Source organism: Hoplias malabaricus, chromosome 4, assembly GCF_029633855.1.
Source record: "Hoplias malabaricus isolate fHopMal1 chromosome 4, fHopMal1.hap1, whole genome shotgun sequence".
Lineage (NCBI taxonomy): Eukaryota > Metazoa > Chordata > Actinopteri > Characiformes > Erythrinidae > Hoplias > Hoplias malabaricus.
In genome coordinates, this window is record NC_089803.1 from 69,107,223 (window position 1) to 69,116,276 (window position 9,054).

The following is a 9,054-nucleotide window of genomic DNA, read 5'->3' on the forward strand; positions in this document are numbered from 1 at the left end:
ACTACATTAATATTTAACTCCAGCACTTTAAAACCGTCATATCCTCCTTGTTTCTACACTCACTGTCCATCTCTCACCTCCTCTGACCACACAGGAGCACTGTGTAGTTCTACAGTTACAGACTGTAGTCCATCTGTTGCTCTGTTATACCTTAGTGGTCAGGGCCATTTACAGGACCACCACAGAGCAGGTATGATCAGGGAGGTGGATCATTCTCAGTGCAGTGACTTTTGCATGGTGCTAGTGTGTGATATAATGGATCAGACACAGCCGTGCTACTGGAGTTTTTAAACCCCTCAGGACCAAACACATCCATCCGACAGCGTCCTGTGTCACTGATGAAGGACTAGAGGATGACCGACACACACTGTGAAGCGACAGATGTGGACCAAGGTGGACCCACGAGGGAGGAGTGTCTAACAGAGTGGACAGTGAGTGGACACAGGGTTTAAAAACTCCAGTAGCACTGCTGTGTCTGATCCACTCGCAACAGCGCAACACACACTAACACACCACACTGCAGCGCTGAGAATGATCCACCACCCGAATCATACCTGCTCTGTGGGGGTCCTGGTCTACAGGACTACAGCCTGCTCCTGTGTGGTCAGTGGAGCTGAGAGGTGGTCTTTATATTCAGATATGACTGTGTAGATGTGCATTTGGAACACACACACATACACAAACACACACACATCCTGCAGGTTCAGGCCGAGTTGGATCGGATCTCGCTCTTCACTTTGAAACAGACTCACCTGTCTCTCCGTTTGAGACATTCACCTCGACTCGCTCTTCTCAGCTGTTTCACCTGCTCCTTTCAGTGGAGGGTGAAATCAATACACCTGCAACCTGCTCTTTCGCCTTTGGGTGTCCCACGTTAGTTTCACAGCCTCCCTTGGCTTCCGCAGCCCAGCCACGCGCTGCCTTTTATACGCCACAGACACACACCGCATTGAGTCATTCACAGCTTTTAACAGCACAAAAGCAGCCATGCTTCTTATGCGCTTGTCTTGTCTCATTGTGCAGGACAATGGAGTTGACGCGCCGTCGTTGGCGGCCACGTCGCCGAAAGACAAATGAATGAAGTGGAAAAAGCGTCCGATCACTTTAGGCCAAAATGCACTGGCTAATCTCAGAGTGTACAGTGTGTGTGTGTGTGTGTGTGTGTGTGTGTTTTCCCCATATTTCTGAAGATGCACAGCGAGAGAGAGCGTGTGTGTGACTCCAAACATGAATTCATTAGCACCCTTTGATGTGTGCAGGCAGCATGTGGTCCAAGGCCCATGTATATGTGTGTGTGTGTGTGTGTGTGTGTGTGTGTGTGAGTGGGTGGGTGGGTGAATGAGCCTTCCAGAAGCTTTTCTGGCTTCCAGCTGACTGCACATACAACATGTCTCTCCTCGTTCTCGGTTTTCCGAGGGCTGGAGGTCAACGTGCTGCATGGTATCCTATATTCGGGAAGCTAGGCCTCATCTGCTCCTGCCAACTGGCATCTTTCTCTCCCAACAATCCTACCCCTTCTACCCCCACAGGGAGGGGCTTGCCAGGATAAGCCAATCATAAAACCCCCTCTCTGGATGACCTTGCAGATTAGCCAATTGTAAGTCCTGTTCTTGGACGGCCTCGCCACAGGCCTGGCCACGACTACTGACCACTGAGCAATGAGGATTAGTGCGCCACACATGGCACCGAAGCCTGTACGCTTGAAATGCAGTCACTGAGAATATGGAAATGAAGGAATATGTAATTACACTTAATTACTCATGCATAGCAATGGATAGATCCATATATGTATCTGTGTATTATTCATTTGTGTTTGTATGGATCTAATAGAGCTAGGGGATCACAGGTTCAAAGCCAGGTGATGCTGCAGATGTCCAAGGGCAGGAGTCTTAGAGAGTAAAAAAGGCCTGGCTCTCTGGGTGGGTCCAACAGGCCCCTTTCACCCCGGCACTGCACAGGCGTCCCTCAGCTGATGTGAATAGATCTAGGCAGGATGTGTGTAGAGTGCAGTTTTATGAGCGGCAGCTCGTAAAGAAGGAGGCGGTACATGTTCATCTCCGTCGTCCCGAGGCTGGTGGCACTGTGCGAAATCCAGGGCGACTCGGTGAAAAGGTGGGATTGGAGATGACTAATAACTGGGGAGAAAATTCAGCCAAAACCAGGGGGAAAACAAATTTCAAAAAACGCTCTCAAAATTATTCAGAAAATCCACACCACAAAGAAATGTCAACGGTTTCTATATTAACCAGAAATAACTGTTCTCCCTGTGTCTGCGTGGGTTTCCTCCGGATGACTGTCTGTGAGGAGTGTGGTGTGTTCTCCCTGTGTCTGCATGGGTTTCCTCCGGATGACTGTCTGTGAGGAGTGTGGTGTGTTCTCCCTGTGTCTGCGTGGGTTTCCTCCGGGTGACTGTCTGTGAGGAGTGTGGTGTGTTCTCCCTGTGTCTGTGTGGGTTTCCTCCGGGTGACTGTCTGTGAGGAGTGTGGTGTGTTCTCCCTGTGTCCGCATGGGTTTCCTCCGGATGACTGTCTGTGAGGAGTGTGGTGTGTTCTCCCTGTGTCTGCGTGGGTTTCCTCCGGGTGACTGTCTGTGAGGAGTGTGGTGTGTTCTCCCTGTGTCTGCGTGGGTTTCCTCCAGGTGACTGTCTGTGAGGAGTGTGGTGTGTTCTCCCTGTGTCTGCGTGGGTTTCCTCCGGGTGCTCCAGTTTTCTCCCACAGTCCAAAAACACATGTTGGTAGGTGGATTGGAGAAAAGTGTCCGTAGCTGTGAATGTGTGAGTGTGTGTTCTCCCTGTGAAGGACTGGCGCCCCCTCCAGGGTGTGTTCCAACCTAGCGCCCAGTGATTCCGGGTAGGCTCCAGAACCACCGCAAACCTTATTGCTTGATTTGACAGGCCCTAGGTGTGTTAACATGGACTGACCCTCATATAACTGTCATGCTGAGAGAGATATGGAGAGGTGGAAGCATGTGCTGAGCTGGATGACATTTGATACACAAACACAGACTGAGACAAAGAACCTGAGGAACAGCTGACAAGAGCAAGGCGTGGCTAAAAAAAACCTGGCAAGCAAACAGACACATGGCTAAACAAACACAAACTTAGATCAAAACACAGAACCATTAAATGACAGCAACGGATCCTGACAATAACTCATACACTAAAAGGCAGCAACATAAACCTGTTGCATTCCTGGATGCCTAGCCTTTCCACAGGATGCTGCATTGTAGGGTGAGTTATAAAATTAGCACGGGCCTGTGTTATTGGATGTGCAGGATGATGTATGGAGTGGCACGGGGTGGCATGAGCCTCTGGATTTAATTAATGGCGCTGGCTGATGAGCGAGCAAAGACAAATAGGAGCTAAATGCGGCTGCCTGATGGGGAGATAATGAAGTGTCACTGGGTTGTTTGGGTCAGAGCTTTGCTCTCGGAGGGCCTCCTCAATGCTCAGGGTCATTACTGCACTGTGTGGCTGTGTACTGTTGACATTCAAGCCTCTTCTGTTATCAGAATCAGCATCGGAATCACTTTATTTCATCGAGAGTGTTACTCATACAAGGTAATGATGTACAAGATGCTGCAGTAACAAGAAAAGTACACAGTCTATTTATAACAATTTACATAGTAATTTATAATGACAGTTCAGAACTCAAACATGAGGCGGCACGGTGGCGCAGCAGGGAGTGTCGCAGTCACACAGCTCCAGGGTCCTGGAGGTTGTGGGTTCGAGTGTGGTGTGTTCTCCCTGTGTCTGTGTGGTTTCCTCCGGGTGACTGTCTGTGAGGAGTGTGGTGTGTTCTCCCTGTGTCTGCGTGGGTTTCCTCCGGGCGACTGTCTGTGATGAGTGTGGTGTGTTCTCCCTGTGTCTGCGTGGGTTTCCTCTGGATGACTTTCTGTGAGGAGTGTGGTGTGTTCTCCCTGTGTCTGCGTGGGTTTCCTCTGGATGACTTTCTGTGAGGAGTGTGGTGTGTTCTCCCTGTGTCTGCGTGGGTTTCCTCTGGATGACTGTCTGTGAGGAGTGTGGTGTGTTCTCCCTGTGTCTGCGTGTTTTTTTTTTTACGCAAAAACGCTTTAAAACTTACTTGTAACCTAATAGAATTTTGATAAGGTCTAATCATGGTAAACGTATCTTTTCCTAGCAGTACACTACAGTGTTATATGTAGAGTGTGTAAGATGCTAATTTCTCTGTATGTGTGTCCTCATCAGTCTCAAGCTTTGGTGCGATTAGAACACTGCCACACGTTTTCCTTGACACACGCCAGCCTTTTCTGCCTCTCTCTCTCTCTCTGGAAAACGAGGTTTAATGTCAATAATGTCTACAGTACCATTGTGAAGTGGTTTCCTCATGCTGCAGTTTGCCATCAGCCGACATTATCCCCCGCCGCTCAAATTACTCACGCTAGTCAGTCTCCCGCCATTGCCTCCTATACCCAGCCGGCGTCACCATCATAAGATCGGCTCTGCCTCTGAATGGCACGGGTACTGACCCTTTTATTATTCGCCACAGCCTCTCGCTCTCCCCCAGTGTGGGGCTGCTTTCTGTTTCAATGGCTAATCATAACTGTGTAGCGCCTGCCCTTCACTCTCTAACATCTTAATGCCTACTACAGCGGCTGAGCTGTGATTTTCATATCCACTGTGCACCCAGCACTTAAGTGCCAGGCTGTGCTAGGACTGCTGGCTTCCTTAACAGCCACTATTTGTATCTCCTGCTTTCCCTCCTTTGTTCAGCCCTGTACTTTCTTCTCGTAAAGCATAACTGTAGTAATGTGCGCTTCAGTCAGTGCTTCTGGCGTTGGCTGCGTAATCATGAGGCTCTGTGCATTAGCAGAGATCGCTACTGGACTGTTAACATGCTTAATGTACAGCATTTTAACTTTAACTTCTGTAGAGGGTGTGAGGAATTATTCAGCAGTTCATTTTTAAAAGGGCTTAGTGTAAACTGCCCAACAAAGTCGTAGCGTTAAAGCCACACATTAGTTTCTCACTCATTGTGTAGTTTATCAACCCCTCTGAGCATAGAGGAGCACATTGCAGAGTTCTACAATTGCAGACTGTGGTCCCCCTGTTGCTCTGCATACTTTGTTACCCACTATTCACGTACACGATCATTTTCTCAGCGCTGAGTGTGTGTTGTGCTCGTACAAGTGGATCAGACACAGCAGTTGCTGCTGGAGTCACCTCAGTGTCTCGGCTAGAGAACAGTCCACCAACTAAAATATCCACCGATGAAGGACTAGAGGACGGCCGACACACACTGTGCAGCGACAGATGAGCTACTGTCTCTGACTTTACATCTACAAGATGGACCAACGAGGGAGGAGTGTCTCACAGAGTGGACGGTGGTAACTTGAGCTGGTGAAAGGAACTTGAGCTTTAATATTATGGCTATTACAATACTAAGCTGTTTGTAAGTGCACAGTAAGCGATTGTAATTGAGTGTCAGTTGTTTACAGCACACACCTAATGATCAGGGCTCTGTGTGTTGTTGGTAAACAATGTTGGATTGAAGGTTCGACGTCCTTGTGCTTCCCTGTGGGTGGGCATATGTTTGCCAGGCTCCAGACCACAGGGATGGACTTTAACTGCATGAATAAATGATTCAGGGATGAACAGGCAATCTGTTTTTCCTTCTATTCTCATCTTTCTCCTTCCTATCCCTCTCTCCCTCCTTTTTCCCTTCCTCCTAATTGGCCCAGCGGTTCACCTTTGCTCATAAACATTGCAGGCATGCCTATATCTGCGAGCTCCGTCTCTTCACTTAGCGATGTCAGTGGGCGAGCCTCGCTATCAGGAGAAAAGAGAGAAAATCGCCAAAGCGTGCAAATCGCTCGCAGAGGGGAAAATCAATTAGAGGGCCAGAGGCCTGGCTGTGAGGTGGGGCACTTGTGAAGAAGCGGTGCCCGTCTGTACTGATAACTCCTGGGGCAAATGCATTATCCCCATTGAGAATGGCATCTATTCATGCCAGCGGTGTCCTCTCCCTGTGTGCCCTTTTCACCACCTCCACCTAATTACTCCTGCACTTTGGAAATAGCTGGAAACTGTCATGTGGTGTTGGGTAATTTGTCTGCAGAGGTCAATCCTTCCCTGACCCTCTGAGCCATCACTTTCCTTGTAGGTTATACGATGTGTGTGGATAATATGCATGTGTTTCTCAAGCTGATATGGTTTCCTGTCTCTTTCCACAGATCCATAATGTGTCCCAACCCGAGAGAAGCCTAAACACAGATTGGCTGCGAGTACTTGACTAAGACCTGCTTCCCCTTGCTATCATCAGGACAATGGCTTCCCAGGACAGAAAACTGAACTGTCTGATTTTTTCTTGCTGCTTCTCCGCCCTGCTGCTCCCCCTGTCTGCCCCCAGGCCGCAGCAGCCTTCTGCTGCATCCAAAGTGGATGAGGACTACAGGACATTTCGTTCCGAGAACCCGGAATGGACCTTTAACCACCTGGCGGTGGATCACAGAAACGGGAATGTGTACCTTGGTGCGGTAAACCGCATCTACAAACTGTCTCCTAGTCTTGACGTGCAGGTGTCACACCAGACCGGGCCAGATGAGGACAACCGCAACTGTTACCCACCGCGCATCGTCCAGCCCTGCAGTGAGCCGCTCACGCTCACCAACAACGTCAACAAAATGTTGCTGATGGACTACCGGGAGAACCGGCTGTTGGCCTGCGGAAGCCTGTACCAGGGCATCTGCAAGCTACTGCGTCTGGATGACCTCTTCAAGCTTGGAGAACCCTTCCACAAGAAGGAACACTACCTCTCAGGCGTCAACGAGAGCGGATCTGTCTTCGGTGTCATCGTGTCCTACGGAGACGCCTCGCCCGACAAGTTGTTTGTGGCCACGGCGGTGGACGGGAGGCCCGAGTACTTCCCGACCATCTCCAGCCGCAAACTAGCCCGCAACTCGGAGGAGGACGGCATGTTTGCCTACGTCTTCCATGATGAGTTTGTGGCCTCTATGATCAAGATCCCATCGGACACCTTCACCGTGGTGCCAGATTTTGACATCTACTACGTCTACGGCTTTGGCAGCGGCAACTTTGTCTACTTCCTCACGCTGCAGCCCGAAATGGGTGGCGGCCCAGCGGCAGGCTCGTCCGCCGCTGGCCGAGAGCAGGTGTACACGTCCAAGCTGGTACGCCTCTGCAAGGACGACACGGCCTTCAACTCCTACGTGGAGGTCCCGCTGGGATGTGTGAAGGGTGGTGTGGAGTACCGCCTCTTGCAGGCCGCCTACTTGTCCAAGGCTGGCACTCTCCTGGCTCAGTCTCTAAAGGTGGGGCGAGATGATGACGTCCTCTACGCAGTGTTCTCCAAAGGTCAGAAGCGGCGGCCCAAGGAAACATCGCAGGAGTCGGCCTTGTGTGTGTTTTCCCTGAAGGAGATCAACGAGAGAATTAAGGACAGACTGCAATCCTGTTACAAAGGAGAGGGCACACTGGATTTGGCCTGGCTCAAAGTGAAGGATATACCCTGCAGCAGTGCGGTAAGCTATTGTGGCGCCACCCACCATCCATTTTTCAAGCCAATACATGTAAATCTCAGTTACTTACTGTTGCATGTCAATTAGTCACTATTGCCAGTACAGAGCTGTTTATATTTGAGCACTGAACCACCCACACTGAATTATATTTATATCATTTGGCCAATGCCTTCTCTCAGCATGAGATTTCATGTACCTTCTGAGGGAAACAACTTGTTAAGTACATTATATGTCTATATTTCTTCTGAAATCAAGGGCATTTATAGTCTGTACTCTTCTCTTGATGCCGTACAGTAGATGTTGTTGCATTGTGGGGTTTTATTGTAGCCACAAAATTCAAGTTCAAAAAGAATTTGTTTATTCACTCTCCAAGTAAATTACAGTGATCATGTATTTTCTAGAAGACTGTGAAATAAAACACACAACATGTTTGCTGTCCCATTAGTTGACTGCTTGCTCAAGGTCACAGAGCTGGCACGACAAATCTAGGAGGGAAATGTGCTTGTTGTCTTGGAAAGTCGAGAGACAGAGAGAGAGAGAGAGAGAGGAACATTGTGCAATGCAACCTCTGTTTGCCAGCTTGCTTTCTCTGTCCAAAGAAGCATCTTGAAGCTAGTTGTGTTCTGATCTGGCTACAGTCGACTGTAGCTAAGGTTACGTTGAATCAACTGATTCGTCCAAACGATTCATGTGATAAACTGAAGTGTACGTGTGCAAAGGTGATGGTTTAGTCATGGTTTAGTCTCAAACAGAAAAGAATGCAGAGTTCCAGACTTGTTGCTCTGTTCCACCTTAAATTGTGACGCAGTTTATATTTCAAACCTCCCATCCACAATTAACAGTGCTGTAATTATGAGATTTAGATTTAGATTTCCACAATCTATAGATCTAGAATGCTAAAGAATGTCTGAGCCTCTTTCCACCTTAAATAGGGCTCATACCATTCTGTTCCACCTTAAATGTTTTACATTCAAACATATTGGCAGTGTGTTCTAGGAACTGTTTGTCTTTTTTCTTTCTGTCTTTTGTATTCACATACTCTAGGAATCTTTACAGCAAATGTAAACATTCAGGAAAACACATTCATTAATAAATTCAGATAGTTGCTACAGAAGCAGCAGAATGTTCTTCTTAAGTAAGCATAGTGTGATTGCCTCATTCACACTGTTTTAAATTGTACGAACATTTTAAAGTGCTCAAAAGTATTCAGAATACCCCAGGGGAAGGAAAAGTAAAAAAGGAGTTCTCCTTAATGTCTCTGTAATTCTCCTACACAATAATGAGACTTCAACATAAGTCTCCTGCGGCTCAAATGTGTCTCCAGAGATGAAGACCTTACTGTTCTCGCATTTGTCTCCTCGAGTCTTAGTCGAGATCTCAGTAAAGTCACAAACTCTGCTCATATTTGACCTAAACCCTACTCTCTCTTTTAAATCTCTTGATGCCACATGTTTGTTTTTTTGCTTTTTTTTTTTTTGTTTGTTTGCTAATTTCTTAATTTTAGGAGAATCACAGATATGTCTCCCAAGTCTTTACAGAGCAACTTATGAGCAGTAA

At 48.0% G+C, this 9,054-nt stretch overlaps 1 pseudogene; it reads left to right on the forward strand.

Moving 5' to 3' along the window:
- LOC136695673 (plexin-A4 pseudogene) overlaps nt 1–7,671 on the forward strand; it is a 77,547-nt pseudogene extending 69,876 nt beyond the window's left edge.
- The last annotated feature ends 1,383 nt before the right edge of the window (nt 7,672–9,054 follow it).